The sequence below is a fragment of the Lepisosteus platostomus genome, chromosome 26, assembly GCF_059453375.1.
Source record: "Lepisosteus platostomus isolate fLepPlt1 chromosome 26, fLepPlt1.hap1, whole genome shotgun sequence".
NCBI classification, from domain to species: domain Eukaryota; kingdom Metazoa; phylum Chordata; class Actinopteri; order Semionotiformes; family Lepisosteidae; genus Lepisosteus; species Lepisosteus platostomus.
In genome coordinates, this window is record NC_142636.1 from 5,852,433 (window position 1) to 5,874,497 (window position 22,065).

Consider the following 22,065-nt stretch of genomic DNA (forward strand, 5'->3'; position numbering starts at 1 on the left):
CAGGCGAGACGTTTATCCAGAGAGCGAGTGATCAGAAAAAGGAACAGCTGTTACACCCAGGTTTTACGCTCTCTCTCTGCTGAATGAATAAAAGCATTTTATTAAAAACACGTTTGCGTTTGTCTGGGTATTTACTTTGTAATCTGTGGTTTACATCTACTGTATTGTTTTGAGATGCCACTTTTAAAGGTGATATGTAAAATAAAGTTTTTTATTATTGTTATAGAGAAACATGATCAGATTTTCCCTGGTTCAGAAAAAAGACGATTAAAATCTGTAATCTTTCCACTTGTATGTCATCGGAAAATACAAAAAGTTTCTGCTTTGTGCAAGGATAGTATCAAAAAGTAATCTAAGTGGTGAGAAAGTTGTGCTCCTCAAAGCGCTTTACAGGATAAAAACAATAACAACAATAGTTGCCGGGCAAACGATTATTTTATAGAAATGCAAAATGAGATATAATGATGTGTTCCGGCTAAGACATTAACGAGTACAACCCCTCTCTCTGCGGGAGTGCTGGCTGTGACGAATTAAACTGGTTTCACAGGTATTTTCAAAGTAGAAGGGGGTGAGATTTCCAGCTTAATTTTCAGGGTTAAATATTTTTTCATTCTATACAGCAATCGCATATTTGGGTACCGTTTCATAAAACTTTCATGCTCAAAATGTTTAGGGAGAAATGGAAGACTGATAATGGAATGGAATGGAATGAATGATAAGTGTCGCAGTTTGAATAATTTTCGTAGTTAGAAATTATGAAACGCTCTGTTAAAAGCAAGGGAGTTTTTATGTCCGTTGCAGTAAAAGAAAGTGCCTGACAAAGTAGGGCTTGGACAGATTCCAAGTGCATTTTTGCAATTTACATTGCATTGTCCATTGTGCTGCTGTAATACAGTTTAAAATAAGTCTAAACTGTATCAGCTTTATGGGTTGCAATTTAGAAAAAGTCAAAAACCGCACTCAAAATGCAATTTAGAGCTTTCTGGCAAGAGGAGACACCCAAATTAATAATGTAACATGCCACTGTTTGTGCATGAACAAAGTTATACTGCGATTTCCTTAGATACGAAATTAAAAAAAAAAATTGAATCCCCGGCGGAACACATTCCAGAAGAATCAGCGCTTTTATATATCGCCTTTAAAGGTGGCTTCTCAAAACGCTTTACAGGATAAAAACAACAATAACAGCAACAACAACAATATTGTATTTCATTGCACTTTGAAAACCAAGTAATAACTTAACTATATGTGCAAACGTTTTATGATATGTCGCTGTTGTGAATGTCTGTGGAGTGTATCTTATTTGCCTGTCTGTCCTGGCTCTCTCGCTCAATTCAATTCAATTCAAGGTGCTTTATTAGCATGACAGATGGGTACAATCAGTGTTGGGTATTTACTTTGCTTTGAGATTCCACTTTTAAAGGTGATATATAAGATCAAGGCTTTAACTTGCTTTAACTCCACAAGTCTGAGTTCTCGTGTCTGTCCTATCCGAACCCGAAAGTATTACAATATGTATCTTTATAGCAGTTGGTGTACAACTTTTTAGCATAGATTACACTTTTATAAAATGTATTTAAAAAATAAAAACGATTACTATCTAATCTTTCCACGTTTGATCCCAAGATCCCCCAAAAAATAAATCTAAACGGGGAGAAAGTTATGCTGAAAGTTTATTGAGATACTTCGAAGACAAAGATATCAATTTATGTTGCATTTGTCTGATTGTGAATAAAAAAACACATATATTTAAACACGCGTTTATGATTTAAATCAAAACGCGATTCAAATCAATTTAAATGTTTATTTTGTAACGCATAGGTGACTATTCATTGTTATTAAAATGACTTAAATTCGATCATGTTGTGATATTTAGAAATATAAATTTGTTTGGTGCGAGTGAAGTTTTATTTAATCTCTGACCAAGGGAAACGTTTCATTTTTTCAAAGAAATGTTTGTTAAAAAAAAAGTCATGGTTCCAGTGGGATTCAATCACAGACCCTGTGACATGGGAATCAGTTGAGGTTTAGGAGATTTGTGTGAGGAATGAAACATGAAAATGGAGTTTTCAATTTTTCATAGGAGGGGAAAAGGCTTAATCTAGAATAGCTGATTGATAACTAAAAAAGTGTTGTCTGCAGGCCAGACAAAGAGACAAACAGAAGACAAAGATTCATTTTTGGCATCGTCAGAACATATTGCTGAAGAAAAGGCAGAGTTTTTAAAGGAGGCTATTAAGCAGCATTTTAAGGCTGGAGATCTAGGTACAAAAAAGAGGTTTGTATGGAAAGATTAAGAATTCTTATGTTAATTAAATTAGAACACTTGTTAGGAAAGAGAGTTAGACATGTTTTTGAAGAGAAAGATATGAAGGTGTGGTACAAGGGCACAGTCGTTGAAATGAGACTAGATGGCCAGGAGTATGTTTTTAAATTACTTTGTGGAAAGATTATATGAAAAGTTATTTAGAATCGCTTCCTGTTAGTGCAGAGGACTTTGTAGGCAAGAAAGTGGAGCACATTTGTGAGCAGTGAAGATGGGAGTGAATGCTGGTGGCCAGGCAGGGCAGTCCGTGTAAATAGAACAGGAGACTTGTTTGTTGTGGATTGTGTAGAGGAGGGTGATGATGACATTTGTGGCTTTAATTGAGTATCCATTGTTAGATGATCACATGGATAATGAGGTGAGGATTTTTGCTTAGGTTTCTTAAGTTCCGGGCAGTTGCTAATGTTACACTGTGTGTCAGATGCAGATAATTTTAAGGAAGACGAAAAGGAAAACATCTTGTAGCTGATGCTGATGTGCCAGGGAGGCTGGTGAAAAGCTGATCCCTGGAGCCAGCAATACGAAATTACTGCTCTGTATGTAACTGCTGATGTAAATATCGTCCCTGTGCCTTGTGATAGCTGGTTTCCAGCACTGTCTATAGTTACTTGCGAGTTATAATATTTACACTGTTGTTCATTGTTATTCGTTGGATATGTATGTTGTTCAGGTACAGTTTATATACTTTTAAGATTTATCTTATGATGTAGCCGTGCAATGCCTGTGATAATGCCTTTTTTCCCCATCAGGTCCAAAGAAAGTGTATGTCCTCAGAGACTCTATGTTGTGGGGCCTGGAAACACTGATGCCAGCAGAACAGGTGTGGCTGCACCCTGGCACAACACGCAGTGCCCACCAGCACCTGTACCACCTCCAGGCCCTGAATGAGGATATATTACTGATCATTAACACGGGGACCAATAACAGAGCCCAGGGGGACTCCTCCTATGACATCCTCAGAGCTAGAAAAGAACTGACTGTGGCAGGAAGGAGAGCATCTCCTTGTAAGGTTCATATGGCAATTTGCTCAGTTTTGCCACGGCTCTGCGATGCCTCTTTGCTGCTGGAGCTGTGAAAGAAGCTGCCCGGGCTCTTTCACAGCTCCCCTCTCACATGGACCATGTGCAGCTCCTCAGGAGCAACAGAGTGCTTCTGCAGAACCAGCAGCCCGTTGCTCAGGTCTTTGCTGCTGATGGGCTTCATCTCAGGGCCGATGGGAAAAGGAACATTTCTCAGTATATTTTACATTTTATTTCTCATTATTTTAGAACTTTAATTTGATATATTTTATTTCACTAGTGCCAAATTTTATTTTATTTTTTAAATTATTTATAATTTACTTGTTTACTTTCATTTTGTGATATTTTGATTTTAGTTTGTCAGATCAAGTGCACATTTGACCAAAGTCTTGTAAATTATTACTTTTTACAAGATGTGGAAAAAAGTGCAACAATTTTCTCCAATGCAATTTTAATATTAATGACTATATTTGAATTCATACCTTTTATTATGTATAATAATTATTAAATTGTAATTTATACGGAGACTGTTTTGTATAGATGAAACCTTTCCAAAACATATAAATCATTAAAGAAGATTAAAAACATTATTTTCCACGTGTAATATAATTAGGAAGTACAATAAGATCCTGCTTTAACAATGTTATCAAATGATCAGTCTAATTTGTTAAAAAACCAAAGGACTTGAAGTAAAAAGAAATGACTAACATTGTTTGATTAATTTTAAACACTAAGTTAAAAATGCAGACGCGATCGGTGCCATTAGCGCTCAGTCTGTGCTGCTAGGCTCCGCCCCCTCTGTGACGGACGCAGTGGGCGGGGCGCTGTTCTCCAGCCTGACTGTGGAACACGGACCCGCTGATCTGTTTCACACAACAGGAAGAGAAGAGAAGGAGATTGTTTCTGCACGAAACGCGTACCTTCGTTATGAACTCCATTTATGAAATTCAAGTATTTTAAAGGTTGAATTATAAAGTAAAAAATGTACAATGTACACAAACATTCTAGGCTGATCACCCGTTTATTAATGATCTAAACACGTTTTTTACAGCTTTTAAAGTCATGCAATGGCCCAAGCAGGGACACTTCACTGTATCATATTTTCGATTTCTTTTTTTAAAACTTAAAAAAATCATTTGCCCAGCATGATTCTGAGATACCATAGCGCATTTGTTTTTTACTCCCTGGTGGAAACATGCTTCCATACACACCACAGGAAGAGAAGAGAAGGAGATTGTTTCTGCACAAAACGTGTGTTGTGTTTCACTGGGAGCGACAACAACCGAGATCAAAGTGTGATGAACTATTACGGCGCGGATATTGCCTTAACCCGCTGGGCTGAGGGCCGACCTCCTGGCCACAGGATGCAGGGTGCCCAAGGGGCAGCTACTGGGGTGGAGCTGGGGTGCGAGAGTCGCATACGAGGGAGAGGAGGAAATCATGCTGGGATTTATAGCGTCTGGTGGAGGAAGGATGACGGGAGCGATTGCTAATTACTGACAGCTGAGTACGATTGAGCGAGGTTGTTGTCACCCCTCCCGAACTTTCGTTATAAACGCCATTTATGAAATTCAAGTATTTTAAAGGGTTAATTATAAAGTAAAAAACGTAGTTTTCCCAGCGTCTGTCCTGATGCTTTGCCTTGTAATTTCCAGTCGCAGAATTCCTCCACTGCCTCTATGACAGGTTCGCCCAGTGCTTTAGCAAGTGCGCCAACTTCACCTTCCCTGTAAAGAATTAAGACATCACGATCCTGTGGCCAGAAGCCCTTATCCAGCAGTTTCAGCATTTGGACTAATTCAGAATCAGAGTCGCTTTGTAAGGCTACTGATCACAGACTGATGGAACTGGAGCCGGTTTATCTTTCCTGTACCCTCTGAGATGTCAACATCTTTAAACGCACCCAGTGACGAGCGTTGCTCGGCCTTCACTGCAGATTGACCGCCGGTGTCTTTCTTGGCTGTCAAGATATCGAAGGTCTGCTGAATGTGGGAACTGGAGTCCACCAGAGATGTGTCTGTGTTTTGGAGTTTCAGGGAGAGGCCCAGCAGCTCACGGAGAGCGTTATTCATAGATGCCAAATCAGCAACAGATGAGGAGTTAGTGAGGTGTTTGTGTAGTCCCTTTTGTTTCTGTCTCTCAGTGGCACTGCGTGATGCATCCTCCCTCCCTTGCTCTTTTAAAATGGTGTGCTAATGCAGGGAAATATTTCCATACTGCTTTTACAGTATTAAAACTGCTTGCCACCCATCTAATATTCCAAATCTGGCCAATTTTCAAAATCTGCACATTTAGATCTGCGGCTGCTTTCTCGAGCATCTGAGCGTTCTTAGTCGATTGGTGATAAAGTGAATATAGTTTTGCGATAAAGAATTCGAAATGGTTACACCCAGCCACTTCTTTGAGAGCGTCTTGTACTGCCAGTTCAAGGCGATGTGCCAGAAAGTGTATGGACTGCACTTTAGGAAAGTCAAGCTTTAGCCTAGCAGTCAGTCCAGAGGATTTGCCAGTGAGCACTGCAGCCCCGTCAGTGGCTATGCTGATGTAGTGAAAACCGGCTCAGGGACGCCAAATATGTAATCATAGTGGCTCTCTGAAGGCACCAGTTCTGTAGGGTTTGGGCATTTACTGAGACAATTATTAATTGTAGCAGTAAATCACAAAGTTGATTCTTTTGATGGCTTTAGAATCCAACCATGCGACATAACTCAAACAACGCACACACACAGGTACTAATACACGAGGATACATTTATTAATACATAGAATATGCATATAAACCTAACAGATCTTATCGAGAGGGTTATCAGAATACAAAAGGTATATTCGGTCAGTTACAAAGAGTTACACATATCAAGAGGACATACGTTCGGTATATCATTCATTAAGACCATTCCTGATGAAGAGCTAGTTCTGAATAGTGATTCAGCTGTCCACAGTTCCGACCTGTTCACGAGGCCTGCTGCTGGTTACTCTCTGGCAACCTCCACTCTAGACTCTTAGAACAAAGGAAAGTTCTGGCACTCGGACACACTGGCCGTTCCGTGGTTGTCCGGGCTGAGTCTCAGGATGGTCAGAAGGTTTGCTGCGAGAATGTCCTGCCCTTGGGAGCCTTCTGCTTCTGGGCCGTCCTGCCCTGGAATTCTCCTTTGAATTCCCTTTGGAACAGTCCACAGAATTCTCCTGAATCCTTTCTGAATCTTGTGAATCTGAATCTCTCTGAATCTAACAGGCTCTCTGTGTTGCCTGTTTTTACCTGGAGGAACTTCAGCTCATTGATTGGCTGAAAGTTCCATGGGCATCAGAGTCCCACGTGGGTTACTCGGCCCTACCAGTCCCTGATTGGTTGATCAAGGTGAGATATGAGTCACTTACTCCTGACACTTAGGAATGCAGTCCAGATGTCCAACTGGCACTCCCTAGACAGATAGGCGCCAATGGATGACCATTGATCATGATAGCCAGGCTTAGCTAAGTGCATCCCCCTTTGGGAGCTGTCCTAGGACCTTAAATCACCCTGCATGGTTTCTCTGTGGCTGCACCACAGAGATGAACAGAGAAATGAGGCCTAATTTGGGAAAGCTCAGAAACACTTAATTCTGCCTTATTAATAAGCCTCACCGCTACACTGATGAGATATTTCTTCAAGAACTCATCATCCAAACCCACGTTACTAAGGCTCCCTCTCAGGCAACAGTAGACTGATTCTGTGTCTCTGCCATCCGTCAGCTCTGTGATGTCCAAAAATACATTGTCCACGTCCACAACCGCTAGCAGCAACAGTCAGATCGCGCAGTTTGGGTTGTTTTGTGAACCCAAAATTAGCAAGTAAAGTTCCCTGTCTTCTCTTGGGCATTATTGCCGCTTTTCAGAAATATAAATAGAAAACTGAATGTCATTGGAAAGTTTCTCTGCATATTTACTGTGCGCCTTAACCAACCAACGACATAACTGAAGAAAGATGTGAAGACGGGGGTTTGAATTTAATCCTTTCTGTAGGGGGTTTAGACTTCTGGGGGTCACAAACTGGGGTTTATGGCAGGAAAGGGGGTTAACTGATAAGGATTGCAGATGCAAGCTAGGAACCCCCCTGGGTGTAATCTTAAACTGACCATTTGTCCAGAACATCGTAAACTGGCCAAATACCATGAACCCCCCTCTTTATCATCAGACCGAGTGACATCAGAAACGGAGAAGAAGACACTATATAACCCAAAAGTTTGTAACAGTACTGGGAACAATACTTCGGTTTTGTTGTTTCTTGCGGGAAACAAGACTTCGGCTTTATTGTTCCTTGCATGCAATAAACTCATCTGTTTTACTTCATCTCGGGATCAAGAACCTTATTTCTTCTGTTACAACAAATTTGGCGTAGTCGGCGGATGCTCCAGAAGGCGCAGAACTTCCCATCGGCAGGAGAGACGGTCAGCGCTCACATTACTAAGAGGTAAGGACTCCTCTTTTAAAAAAAAGTCCCGACTCTCTCTGACCGATTGGGAAGTCTCTGCTCCCTGCGAGAATCGCCCGAGATGACGGAGTAAACGTGAGTGAATTCCTCTGGCCCGGGGAAGACACCTATGTACGTAATGGGTTGTTTGCTGTAAGCCCACGATATGGTCTGGCAGGCAGTCCGCAGTATTGTGTACAGGCGTTCGAAGCTTGTGTATGCCTTAATTGCGCATGGAGTTTTTGAACGGGTTTTGGACCCTTACCGCGAAGTTCAGGACTGGTGTGGGCCTTAATTGCGCCCGGAGTTCTGAAGGTCAGAACTTGTTTGGGCCTTAATTGCGCCCGGAGTTCTGAGGCTCAGGATCGGTGTGGGCCTTAATTGCGCCCGGGGTTCTAGAGCAAGTGGTGCATTAAATGCACGTAATTCAGGACTGGTGTGGGCCTTAATTGCGCCCGGAGTTCTGAGGCTCGGGATCGGTGTGGGCCTTAATTGTGCCCGGGGTTCTGGAGCTGAGCGGTGCATCAAATGCACGTATAATCCAGGATTGGTGTGGGCCTTAATTGCGCCCGGGGTCCTGAGATTAGCTACGCCTTGATCGTGCACGAATTGGCGTGGCGTGGTTTTTTGTTTTAAAGGAAACAGGAGTAGAAGAGATATATATATGTATGTATGTTTTTGGTGTTTTCCTTGTTTGTGAAATACATATACACATGCACGACACTAACATAAACACACCTCATAATAAAAGAGCAAAGCATTAAGTAGCAGGATTTAAAGGACGTTGAGACCCGAGAATCGCCCTGATTGAGCTCAGTGCGTAAGTCCACCCCGGGGCAAAAGCAGCGATGCTGGCGTTCTGGGGATGGTGAATTACTGATCAAGAAAGGGGGTTTTCGAGGTCTCGTTCCTTACCTGTGAACAGTGCGGTGTAAGTCCTCTCTAAAGCCTCGGAGAGGCATTTAGATCTGGAGGTAACCCTTGGCTGAATGAGTGCATGAATGCACAGGTTTTTCAAGTGAAAGCATCCCCTTACTGTATGAGCTGTTACCTCACACACGACAAAAGTAAAAGAGACCGAACGTGTGCTAACTGATGGTTTGAGAAAGTGGTGGAAAGGTCCGTTTATATATCGGAAAAGTGTAAGTTGACGGAAAAGAAGAAAAAAAATATGGGAAAAGCTGAGTTTTTCAGAGGGAGTCTGGGGCGAAGAAAAAGAAAGCATATGAGCATATGTAAAGAAAGCATATGAGTATTGATTGGCAAAAGCACAAGCATGTAGCTCCCACCCTGGTGCACGGCCGGCACCAGTGGTGGCAGATACATGAGGAAAAAAAAAAAAGGAATTGGGATGTGACTTAAAAGTGTGTTTACGGGGAAAACAAAAACCCGGAAGAAAAGATACTTTACTCGCTACGAGAGGGTATAAAAAAAAGCGAAAAGAGGCAGTGCAGGAGAATCAGAAACTAAAAGAAGAATTAGTTCCTGGTCGCACTGCACTAGTTAATGTGTTATATCCTGCTCTCCTATGGGGGAACAGACAGGCAGGAAATGAAAATAATTGAGATCAATTCCCAAAGTGACCATATGGAGACAGGGGGCCTGAGTGGGATGACACCTGGTACGAGTGTGATAGAGACGGAACAGGAACTCCCTTCTTAAACAGAGGGCGCCCGCAGACCTGTACTCTCACCCTAAGTGGGAGAGGGCCTGATGTAGCGGGGGCTGGCGCTGTTGATGACAGCGTCACTCTAACTGTCTCGTACCCCATCGAGGGGGGTCCGCACTCGCACCTACCTTCCCTGATTCCCCCATACGATCAAATCCAAAACCGGAAGATATTGACCGGTGGGTTAAAGTACCGCACCCGAAATTAGGAACGCAGCGAACCCGGAGTGCGCTTCAGGAATTAAAAGGATTCATGTAGAAGTAAAACAAGAATACGGCACATTGTAGTACGAAGAGAAAAATATATTCTCGATGTGTATGTGTGTTTTATGAATTTGTGTGCCGGCATGTATGTGTGTAACTGTGAGTTTTTGTATACTAAACGACGGTGTGAGTGTGTTTAGACAGCGGGACTGGCTAGAGACGTAACTAAAGAGACTTGACGAAAATCAACTTAAGGAGATTGGAAAATATAAGAGCGTCTGAAACGTATAAGTACAGTACAGGTGGACGTAAAAGTAGTTAAACAGTTTTTGTATTTTTATTCAATTAGTTGCAATAGTGGAAACAATTTGGGTTTATTCGAATGTCTCGAAACCAGACATGCTGAAACGCTGTAGGTTTAGAATCGAGACTGGGGAGAATAACGTCTTGTGAGAAGATCTGTTTACCTAACGATTAGATCCTGTAAATCCCTTGTAGCCTCCCTAAGTCTGTCCCATTCCAGTGGATAAAAATGTACTGTTAATGGAGTGTTGGTTTCTCTGTTAGGGGATACTGGAGCACTACTGTCATGCTTGTTTCACTCCTCTGTTCAATAGTGTGTTATAGAGTAATGTATATGGGAAGACGGCAGGAGGCCACAGGAGTATTGGGACAGCAAGTTTTACTTGCCGAGTACCAGATTTTAATGGGTGGTTTTATCCCAGATCTATTGGGTTGGAATATTATGCATTACAAAGAATGACTATCCAGAACAGGGTATCACGTGGCTTCAACTGACTGTGATCACTCAGTATGTTGATGGTATTCTGAGTGCTTCCCCTGATGAGGAAACCCACAAGTCTGAGTTGCTTCAGCTTTAGAGTGTCTAATAATGGCAGTTATGATAAGGCCCTTTTGTGTCTAGCATTGTGAAATTTCAACAGGGTCTGGGTGCAATGTTTTTACGGGGTGAGCACAACTCTTAACAGATCTGCTTAAGGGGGGAGTGCAGTACAAGGACAAGATTGCCTTGGTTCCCGCAGCAAAAGCCGCCTGTAATAATTTGAAAAGCTCTCTTACAGGTGCTGAGACTGGAGTTTCCTCAGATGGATTAACCATTCCTTTGTATTATTGCAAGTTGCTGACAGAGGCCACCCAAGGAGCCCGCGAGCAGGTCCTGGAGGCGTGGGGACCACCACCTGAACGAGGGCACAACCTCATCCCAGGAGAGTGGGTGTGGATCAGGAAATTTCCTTCACATGTTCTCCAGCCCAGGTGGGACGGACCCTACCAGATCCTGTTGACAACCGAGTCTGCGGTTCGAGTGGAAGGAAAAGATCGCTGGATCCACGCGTCACACTGCCGACGAGCCTCATCCCCAGTTACAGACTCAGAATGAAATCATTTCTGTTAATAACGATAATTATTGCTGTAGGACTATGTTCCACAGGGATTAATGATCATCTCTCCCACAAAGGAGAACATGGAATTAATTCCTTTTTAGGCCTCTCCTATCTGACAGCTAAGAAAACCAACCAAAGTGCCTGCTAGGTGTGTGCCGCATTACCCAAATATGTACAGGGAGGACTTCCTATGGGGGCCATTCCTTGGCGTCTCGAGGAAGTCATAGGCATGATCATTTGGAGGGATAATTTAGGAGATTTTAATATGACAAACTATGGGGGTTGCCATAACACGACTTTAACCTGCACAACATTACAATATCTACAGGAGCGAGGCTTAGAGCCCACGAGTTTCACAGGCTCGTACACTCCTAAATATAACAGAAGCCATACACCACCATACCTGACTCTAAATTAGGATCGTGAGGGAAACATATGTTTTCAGCACAATAATGGTCTGCACTTGGTTGGATGGAGTCGTTGCAACCTTACCATCGCTGCAAATATATCCACCTCTACCTTCCAAATTCCAGGATGGGATCGGCACACCCCACAATTCGGTATAAGCTTCTTATTTTCAGAGGCATGGGGAGCGCCAAATGGAACATACTTCATTTGTGGAAAACGAGCCTACCCATGGTTGCCAGCCCAGTGGTCTGGCTCATGTTATTTAGGATATGTGGTTCCTCATATCCGTGTTCAAACCCACAGCCCCTTCGGACCTAACCACAGACCACAAAGAAAATTGGCTGATTGGGAATATTATTTAGGGATAATATTTCCACAAGCCGGCATGAACTTTCTGAGTCAAGAGTTAATTCAAATGGCCTCGACTTGAAAATTCTACCTCATCTAGTCTGAAGGCTGTTAAAGATGAGATGGTAGCCCTCAGAACAGTGGCCATGCAGAACCGACTAGCTTTAGATTATGTACTGGCGGCCCAAGGAGGAACTTGTGCAGTAATTGGCACTGAATGCTGCACATATATTCCTGATAATTCTGAGCACATCTCAGATCTGGCCAAACACATTTACAATGAGGGACAGAAATATCAGGACTATTATACTGAAAATTGGGGAATTGGGTCTTGGGTAAAGTCTGTGTTTGGGGCCTGGGGTGGAACCTTTTTACAGTGTTTATTTGTAGGAATAGTATTGTTTATATGTATAATTGTTATCATCACGTGCACAAAAACATGTATCACATCTTGCTATAACTGTGGAACATACAATGTCATGGCAATACATACCTGTTCGCCAAGAAAGGAAAGATCTGCCCTGACATTGTATGTATAAAAATAGGCTACACTGACGTATGCCATATTTTATAAGGGGGGAATGAAGAAAGATGTGAAGACGGGGGTTTGAATTTAATCTTTTCTGTAGGGGGTTTAGACTTCTAAGTCACAAGCTGGGGTTTATGGCAGGAAAGGGGGTTAACTGATAAGGATTGCAGATGCAAGCTAGGAACCCCCCTGGGTGTAATCTTAAACTGACCATTTGTCCAGAACATCGTAAACTGGCCAAATACCATGAACCCCCCTCTTTATCATCAGACCGAATGACGTCAGAAACGGAGAAGAAGACACTATATAACCCAAAAGTTTGTAACAGTACGGGGAACAATACTTCGGTTTTGTTGTTTCTTGCGGGAAACAAGACTTCGGCTTTATTGTTCCTTGCATGCAATAAACTCATCTGTTTTACTTCATCTCGGGATCAAGAACCTTATTCCTTCTGTTACAACATAACCAAGAGTGACTTGTTAGCTTGTCTGTTTGTCACTTGAACAGGAACGTTGCCTACTTTTGTAACAGCACCACCATGCCTTGATCGGTAATAGTATTCAATTGCTTTGGTATTTCTTTGGTAGCAACACACTCAAAACAGAAACTCAAATGTAGTCTATACCGGAAAATAAGTGACCCATACTGTATAAATAGGATTTTTTTTAATTGACAGTTTCCATATTTTAGAGACCCCCCAAAATTTCGCAAATGATCTCTTCAGGGGAGCTTGTGTCTTATTCAGGGGAGCTAAACTCCCCCTAGCTGCCCCGAAACTTGCACTACGTGTTACAGTACAGAAAGAGAAGAGGCCAAAACACAACAGAGGAGAGGAACCCAAAACTCATCAGTAAGGAGAAGAAAAACCTCTGGGGGTCCAAGGTCAACTGGCTGCCCAACCCCACTGGGCATGCTAACATTATACAATTCAAAAAAAGTACTAAGTGTGGAGTATTAAACCTTCCATCATGTCCTTCTGTGTGACAGTACTCCATGCAGATCCATGTAGACCAGCAAATTCTCCTTAAACGATAGCTATACTCGCGATGTCCCCCTTAGATCCATGGCAGTGATGAAGCATCCGACTCAGATGGTCCCCAGCCCGGGCGCCATCCGGACATGTGGGGAGGAGAATAGGATAGTTTGGTCAGAACAGATGTATCTACCTGGTGGGCCAACACAGAGACACACAATGGCATGTACAGCAGCACCAGCAGCCATAGCTCCAGTGGACTATGATGAAAGGTGTGAGTAGGCTGGGCTGAAGTCATAGGTTTTCAGTTGGGATTTAAGTCCTGAGATTGACTTGGCATCCCGTACGTAGGCTGGCAGACTGTTCCATAAACTAGGGGCCCTGTAGCTGAAGGCTTTACCTCCAGCTGTTATTTTATTAATATGTGGATTAAGAAGACCTGCGTTCTGTGATCTAAATGGGCGACTTGTATTGTATACATTAATCAGCTCAATTAAACAGACAGACACCTGACCTCTGAGAGCCTTATAAGTAAAAGATTTTTGAGGTCTGCCCTGTACCTGACAGGAAGCCAATGGAGAGAGCTAAGTATAGGTGTTGTCGTACTTTCTGCTCCTAGTGACAAATACACAAAACCGCGTTTTGAATTCGCTATAAGGTGTTGAAAGTGCGATAGGTGCTTCCTGACAGTAGGGCATTATAGTAATCTGATCTTCTGTATACAAAAGCATGTATTAGTTTCTCTGTGTCTTGAGTGTAGAGAAAATGCCTTAGTTTTGCAATGTTTCTTAACTGTAGGAAGCACACCTTCGATACTGTATTGACATGAGAGTTAAATGAGAGTCTTGTGTCTAAAATGATGCCTAGATTATGCCGAATCTTTGAGGCAAACTTTTAAACCCTCAGAGTTGAGTGCTGAGGTTATAGCAGTCGTATCTGCACTGTTGCCCCCAAACAGCAGAAGCTCAGTTTTATCAGAGTTGAGGGACAAAAGGTTTTCACATATCCAAGTCTTTAATTCATTGATGCAATTAGCTACAGTGACAATCGAGGAGATGGCTGATTATCACTCTCTACACCAGTTTGGAATAATTTTAGCCTCTTCTTCCTTACTTACTTTGAATTAGGGAGCTGCACTGGACAGTTTTGCATTAACACTCCTGCAGTGACTGTGCCCTCATCTTTGATAAACTAACTTGTTTTGGAAGTTGTTGTATCAGAAGCAACGTTCGGCATAATAAATTAAGAAAATCCTGTTGAAAATCGGGTGCTTAACTATTAGGAACAAGTAAAGGTTTATTCCAGGCTGAAAAGAGAAGAAAAGAAACACAACGTTTTGAAGCTGTGAAGCCTTCTACGGGTGTCAATGAGCTATTAGTCTAGTAACAACAGCTCACCTAATCCAAACGTGGATTTGTGACAGATCAGTGAAATATTGTAAGAAGGTGGAGATGAGCGGTTTGCTCTGTTTCCATTGGTTTCTGTGGTGACTTGGTCGAGGCATGACTGCGCACAGTATCTAAAGAGGGGGCGGGGCCATGGGGAGGTCAGTCCTGCTGGGATTCACTTTCGGGATTTATATTGCACTCAAGCCAGAGGGCTAAATCTCTCCGTGTGTAATTGACTTGATACACTCCAGTGATCTTCTTACAATTATAACTTATTTATTGTATTTGATGTAATATTTGTGTGCATCAGCAGTGAAACTGCATGTTGATTGGTGGAGGGCTGAGCAGGAATTACGGTTACTCAGGGTCACAGGTTATAGTGAATGTAGGAGCTAACGGGTTCGGAGTTACAGGTGAAATAAAGAGTTTGTTCAAGTGTCACATCATCGTCCTGGCTTGTTAATTTCTACACTATACGTGTACGAGAAACAAGACATGGTGTCAGAATAAATAGGATTCACGTCAGGACAAAAGATTTAAAATGAATGTCGCTGGAATTCCGGCACCACGAATGGATTGGGAGGTGAACAACCTGCCCGAGGCTTGGCGCAAATTGAAGCAGCATGTGGAGCTCATGTTTTCGGGTCCACTCAAGAAGACAGGACAGGTAGAGCAATGCAGTTATCTTCTCCTGTGGGTCGGAGAAAAGGGCAGAGACGTATACAACACATGGACGCTCGACGAGGAGGAGGCAAAGGTACTCAAAACCTATTATGACCGTTTTTAAGTGCAAGTCAAGCCTAAAACAAATGTTATATTTGCTCGATATAAATTTCACGAGAGTACCATGAGATAACAAACCGTTCGAAGAATTTGTAACAGAGCTGCGGCTCCTTGAAAAAGACTGTAATTACTCTGATAGCGAGGAGATGGTAAGGAATCGCATCGTTTTCGGAATACATTCACCGAGAGTGAGGAACAAGCTGTTGAATGTTGGTTCTGAATTGACGCTAGACAGGGCCATAGACATCATTAGGTCTCACGACTTAGCGCAAACCCAGCTGAGAACGATGGGCAGCAGCGCGAGCAGCCTGCGCGAGAGCGCAGTACTCGCAGTTCAGCGGCAGGCGCCGAAACAGACAGCTCGAGGAGTGCGCCGTGTCAGGGCTGAGAAACCCGCCCGAGCAGGAGACGCTAGACCGGAGTGGGGAGCAAAGTGCCAAAAAGACTGTTGCTACTGTGGAAATAAGGCTCACGGCGAACAGGACGTTTGCCCGGCAAAAGGCAAGCAGTGCCTAAAATGTGGACAATGTAACCACTTTGCAAAAGCGTGCCGCTCCAGACGAGGGAAAGGAGTGCACTCCATGGCAGAGAATAAAGCAAGTGGTGAATCCGAAAACGTTGAGCTGTACGTCGATTCAGTGTCACACGAAAAACAGACCTCTGACGTTGAACAGATTTTTGTAGACATTAAAATAAACACACAAAAGGTTATAAAGTTTAAGTTAGATACAGGTGCTCAAGTTAACGTCATTCCTCATGAATATGAATATGCATGAATATGACAAGTTTAAAAGTGACGTTGTGCTACAGCCCACATCTCGCAGACTGTCAGGTTCTGGCGGCGAGCAGCTTGCTGTAAAAGGCTCATGCACCCTGAAATGCAATTACAAGGACAGACAAATGTGTCTGGACTTTTATATTGTAGACACACATGCACCTCCAGTACTCGGACTAAAAGCATGATTAGACATGGACCTTATTAAACAGGTCTTATCTGTGACCACCCCCCCGAGAAAGCCAGATTTTGTAGATGTCTTTACAGGAATTGGGCTTTTTGCAGGTGAATGCACAATCCACCTCAAACCAAATGCAGTTCCTGTAGTATACCCACCGAGACGCATACCTCTTGCACTGCGGAGCCGTCTTAAGGAGGAGTTGCACAACATGGAGAAGTCCGGCATCATTGCCAGAGTCACAGAGCCAACAGAATGGGTTAATGCACTTGTGGTGGTGGAGAAACCTCGTATGGGTAAACTCTGAGTATGCCTTGATCCAAGGCATCTGAACAAGGCTATCAAACGTCCACACTACCCCTTGCCAACGTTTGAGGACATTACACCAAAGTTGGCTGGAGCGTGCTATTTCAGTGTCCTGGATGCTAGGTCAGGTTATTGAGGCTGTCAAGCTCACAGAAGCTCACAGAAGAGTCATCAAAACTAACCGCGTTCAACATGTTGTTTGGGCGCTACAGATTCCTACGCTTCCCTTTGGAGTAATTTCAGCTCAAGATGAGTTTCAGCGGAAAATCGATGAGACATATGAAGGCCTCGAAGGTGTTACAGCGATTGTTGATGACATCTTGGTCTATGGGAGAACCAAGGAGGAACACGACAGGAACCTTCACACTATGCTACTACGGTCCCAAGAGCGAGGAGTCCGACTCAACTCAGAGAAAAGCATGATCTGTGCCACTGAAGTCAGCTACTTTGGACATCTCCTCACCGTGGATGGGATCAAGCCAGATCCAGCTAAAATCGCTGCTGTGAAGGACATGGAACCTCCCAAAGACAAAAGGCTTTCCAGAAAATGAAGGACCTTATCACAAGGGAATCAGGTCCAGTTCTGGCATACTTTGACCCCAGCAAAGAGTTCCGACTTCAAGTGGATGCATCACAGCATGGCTTGGGTGCTGTTCTGCTACAAGAAGGCAAGCCCATTAGTTATGCATCTAAATCTCTCACAGAAAGTGAAACAAATTATGCTCAGATCGAGAAAGAGTTATATGCTATCCTGTTTGGATGCAAGCGTTTCCATCAGTATGTCTACGGTCGTCACGGTTGTTGTGGAAAGTGATCACAAACCACTGGAATCCATTGTGAGGAAACCATTAGCATCTGCACCCCCTAGACTACAGAGGATGATACTACAGCTCCAGAGGTATGACCTCACAATCCTCCATCGCCAGGGAAGGGCGTAAACTTCTGTCCATGTGATGGTGATGTCTACCAGGCCTTGCACGATTGTTAGGAGTCCCATTTTCTCAAAATATTGTAGTAATTTTTAACTCCAGTTTTGGAAACTCTTGTCTTTCACTTATTTTCCTTTGACTTATATTTTCCTAACGCAAGTGAATTATCTTTATAGCTAATCTTATCAGAAATATCGCCTCTAGCCTTTTCAGATACACATGACAAAGATATGTGCAGGGCAGCTACAGTATGGTGTGTTTGGGTAGCTAGTGTCCAATGTTAGTGTCTACCCAATGAGTGGAAGGATGGAAGACTTAAAGTGCCAGAAGGGTGCACAAAAGTAAAGAGTGGACAAATTAAATACTGATAGATCTGATGTTATATTTAGTGTACTTTTCTGTAAAATATATGTTTCTTGCATTGTTTTCTGACACCAAAAACTAAATAATTTGCACTGAATGGCTGTTTTAACTGGAAATTAAATAAATGCAAGGGTGGTCTCTGACTTCAGCACAGTACTTTACAGTATATTGATATTTTCATGTATAGATGTATAGTAGATATTTTCACTTCATACCTCAACAATCCAGAATGGACGTTTTCCCTTAAACCAGTATCAGCATATTGATCCACATAAAATGTTGCTTTAAGTATGGTATTTTGAAACTGAAAATTGGTAATACACTATTAATTTTTAGATTGATGCCAGTGTCCTGATGTTAATGACAGATGAACAGATGAAGAATTATTTGCCGTCTTATGGAGACAGATTGGCAGTGATGGGATATTGTAGGAGAAACGAAAAACAGCCCAACAGTAGGAAATCAAAGCTTTTTGATAGACTGAAGTCAAAACTGAATAAAAGAAAAAAGTATAAGTATCCAGAAAATATCACTCCTCATCAAGAGGTGAACACAGAGAGGAAAGTAAGGAAAGTGGAGTTGGGCTGGATGCTGTATGATGAAGGTACAGCTTTATCCAGGTGAGACCCAAAAAGGGTGGTGGAACACGAAAGTTAAGTGTTTCAAAGGACTGGAAAAAAAAGACCTCACAGCGGAGGCAATAAGTTTGTTTTTCCCAAATGGAAAGAATGTACATGGAAATATTTCTGAGTCTGAGGTGGATCTGAAAAATGACCAAGAAGTTTCCTTAGATGAGGACAGTACAGTGGGAGCTCTATATGAAGCCTCAAATTAACTGTCATGAGGTTCTATCTGTCAACCAAAAAGAACCATGACAGTGGTGGTGTGGAGACACAGCAAGAATCAAACACTGCAGGTCCCTCACAGGAAAACACACAGGAGTTTCCCTCTACAGACTCACAGATTGATCCACCATTGGAATTAGAAACATTAGATGTCATCTATGTTGGAAATACTGGAAATGATTTGAACTTAGGCAGTGATGACGTGGCACAATTTTATCCTGCAGATGTCACAGACGATTCCAGTTTAGGTCTGCAAAGTTCTACTGCTGGGGAAAATGTGGAGGATAGCAATATCATTACAATATTCAGTGGAGACTTCTCTGAGATGGGACGACAAAGTCTTGAAGACACTTTGCCTCTGGCACAAGAACTCAGGGAACCAGACAAATAAATCCTTGTTGTCCATCGCAGCCAGATACTATCTGAGCTTATTGAACATTTCACTGAGGAACGCCTTTCATATACTCAATCAGAAATTCAAGTAAAGCTTCTACTACCAAATGGGCAGTATGAGATTGGATATGATGAGGGAGGCGTTCTCAGAGATGGCCTCTCTGAATTCTGGCATGAATTCTATGAACAATGCACAATAGGCAGCACTTTCAAGATACCATTTCTCCGACACGACTAATGCAAGAAAAAGTGGCAGAGTATAGGTAAAATTATTTCTTTTGGTTGGCAGAAAGAGAAGTATTCGCTCATCAAGCTTGCCCCTGTAATCTTGGAACAGGCAGCTCTTGGATATGTGAAGAGTGATCTTGTTGACAATTTTCTGAAGTATCTCTCAGAATCTGACCGTTATACCTTGGAATGTTGTCGCAGAGACTTCAACAGTTCTGACCAAGATGAATTACTGGAAATCTTGGACAGCTACAGCTGCCGAAGAATGCCAAATGCACACAACATTGAACAAATTCTGCAAGAACTGGCTCACAAAACCCTTATTCAAGAGCCTGCTTACAGTATGTTATCAAACAGTGGGAAAGTGTACTCGCTCCCCTCAGCAAAGCCCTTGAGGAAATAGAAACTGTGTATGAAAACTTGCAGCCAACGGCAAGGAAAAGCATGCGGTCACTGAAGTTTCCCTGCACAATGAATGCACAGGAAAAGGAAATATCAAAGCATATTACAACATACCTGAGAGTGTGATGGAAGGAAACACAGGCTCAGATCTCTTTCTTGGCAAGACTGTAACTGTTAACTTCACGGATATGCAAGGATTTGAGAGAAGACCCATGGCACATACATGTGGCTGGTATTTGAGAGTGTCTATTCATTATGATAGCTATTCTGACAAAATTTTGGAAAGTAATATATGGTTAATGGACATAATTTAGTATTTTATTCTGTCAACCTACAGACTACCCAAATTAGAAATATGTGCATCTTTCACCATTCAAAACTTTTGGTAAGGTATACTTATTCACAGTACGCATTTAAAGGCCATCTGACCAAGTCTGTACCTTTATACATATAAGCATATAAGATGATAATGTGAGTTTTGAGTGTACTTATGATAGAATGTTCATCATTTCACTTAAGAAATAAAAAAGTCTCAGGTTAAATTGCACTTTTATTTTTGTCAGTTTGGTACAAGAATCTCTTTTAGACTGATTGTTCATATATTGAGTGAGAAACTAATGGATGTTTTTTTACCTTCAAAAAAGTACGGTGGTGCAGTTTGATAAACATGTTCTTTTTTTGAGCCATGTGCATTCTCTAAGCTACCAAGCACTTGTGCCAATGAACTCTGCTGCCATCTAGTGTCTAATACTGTAACAACTTTTGCGTTGTACGTTATTTAGTCACAATGTGGCAGCAGAGTTTACAGTATTTGCACAACAACTGGACAGTTCATGACAAAGATGAATTCTAAGTGCTCACTTTGGTCAGCACTTGATTTAGAATTAATCTTTGTCATTAACTCTTCAGTTAGACGTTTCTTGGGGTTGCGGTAGCTTTGCAAAACCTGAATTGTTTTATTTGTGTTTGACCAGTTTGGCTATTTGTGGATTTTGTCCGACATTTTTATGAAACGTCAAGATTGCAGATGAGTTCAAATTCAATTAGTTCGAACGCCTTGTGTTTAATGAATATTATTTGTACTCTATTTTCATTGCATTTGGTGAAAGGAAATGAGAGAGGTGAGGTCATGTTATTGTCAAACATTTCATATAATGTTAGATATTAACTTTCGTTATAAACGCCATTTATAAGATTCAAGTATTTTAAAGGTTTAATTATAAAGTAAAAAACGTACAATGTACACAAATATTCTAAGCTGATCGTCCGTTTCTTGCACATAAAAAGTGGTTTTTAATGATCTAAACCCGGTTTTTACAGCGTTTGAAGTCTCAGGCAGGGACACTTCACTGTATCAAATTTTTTATTTCTTTTTTTAAAACTTAAAAAAATTGTTTGCCCAGCAAGATTTAAATTTTGCACGGTAACGATATATATCACTATATAGATTGTTTTCTCATAATTTCAACAAAACATGCTTTAAAAGGAGTATAACTTTTTAATTACCTGGAGTTAGCTATTAGGTTATTATTAACTGTTGGTTAGCTACTGTGTTGTTCCTTTAGTAGTTTTGAAATTTCACATTGAACTGAAGTGCATGTCGAACATTTTAAGCACATTTTTATTTTGCAGAACTGAAACAATACCATAAACTTATGAACGTGAATTAAATAAGTAAATATGTAATACTTCAAATAAAATGAAATAAATAATAATTGTAAGAAGATGACTGGAGTGTATCAACTCAATTCCACACGGAGAGATTTAGCCCTCTGGCTTGAGTGCAATATAAATCCCGAAAGTGAATCCCAGCAGGACTGACCTCCCCATGGCCCCGCCCCCTCTTTAGATACTGTGCGCAGTCATGCCTCGACCAAGTCCCCACAGACACCAATGGAAACAGGGCAAACCGCTCATCTCCACCTTCTCACAATATTTCACTGATCTGTCACAAATCAACGTTTGGATTAGGTGAGCTGTTGTTACTAGACTAATAGCTCATTGACACCTGTAGAAGGCTCCACAGTCAAAACGTTTCTTTTCTTCTCTTTTCAGCCTGGAAAAAACCTTTACTTGTTGTCTGATTTTCAACAGAATTTTCTTAATTTATTATGCCGACAGTGATTCTGATACAACATCGTCAAAAACAAG

The 22,065-nt window shown here is 41.9% G+C and overlaps 2 pseudogenes; both read left to right on the plus strand.

Moving 5' to 3' along the window:
• Positions 1-19,282, plus strand: part of LOC148639809 (uncharacterized) — a 30,880-nt pseudogene extending 11,598 nt beyond the window's left edge.
• On the plus strand, positions 19,283-20,228 carry LOC148639810 (uncharacterized; annotated as a pseudogene).
• Positions 20,229-22,065: the final 1,837 nt, after the last annotated feature.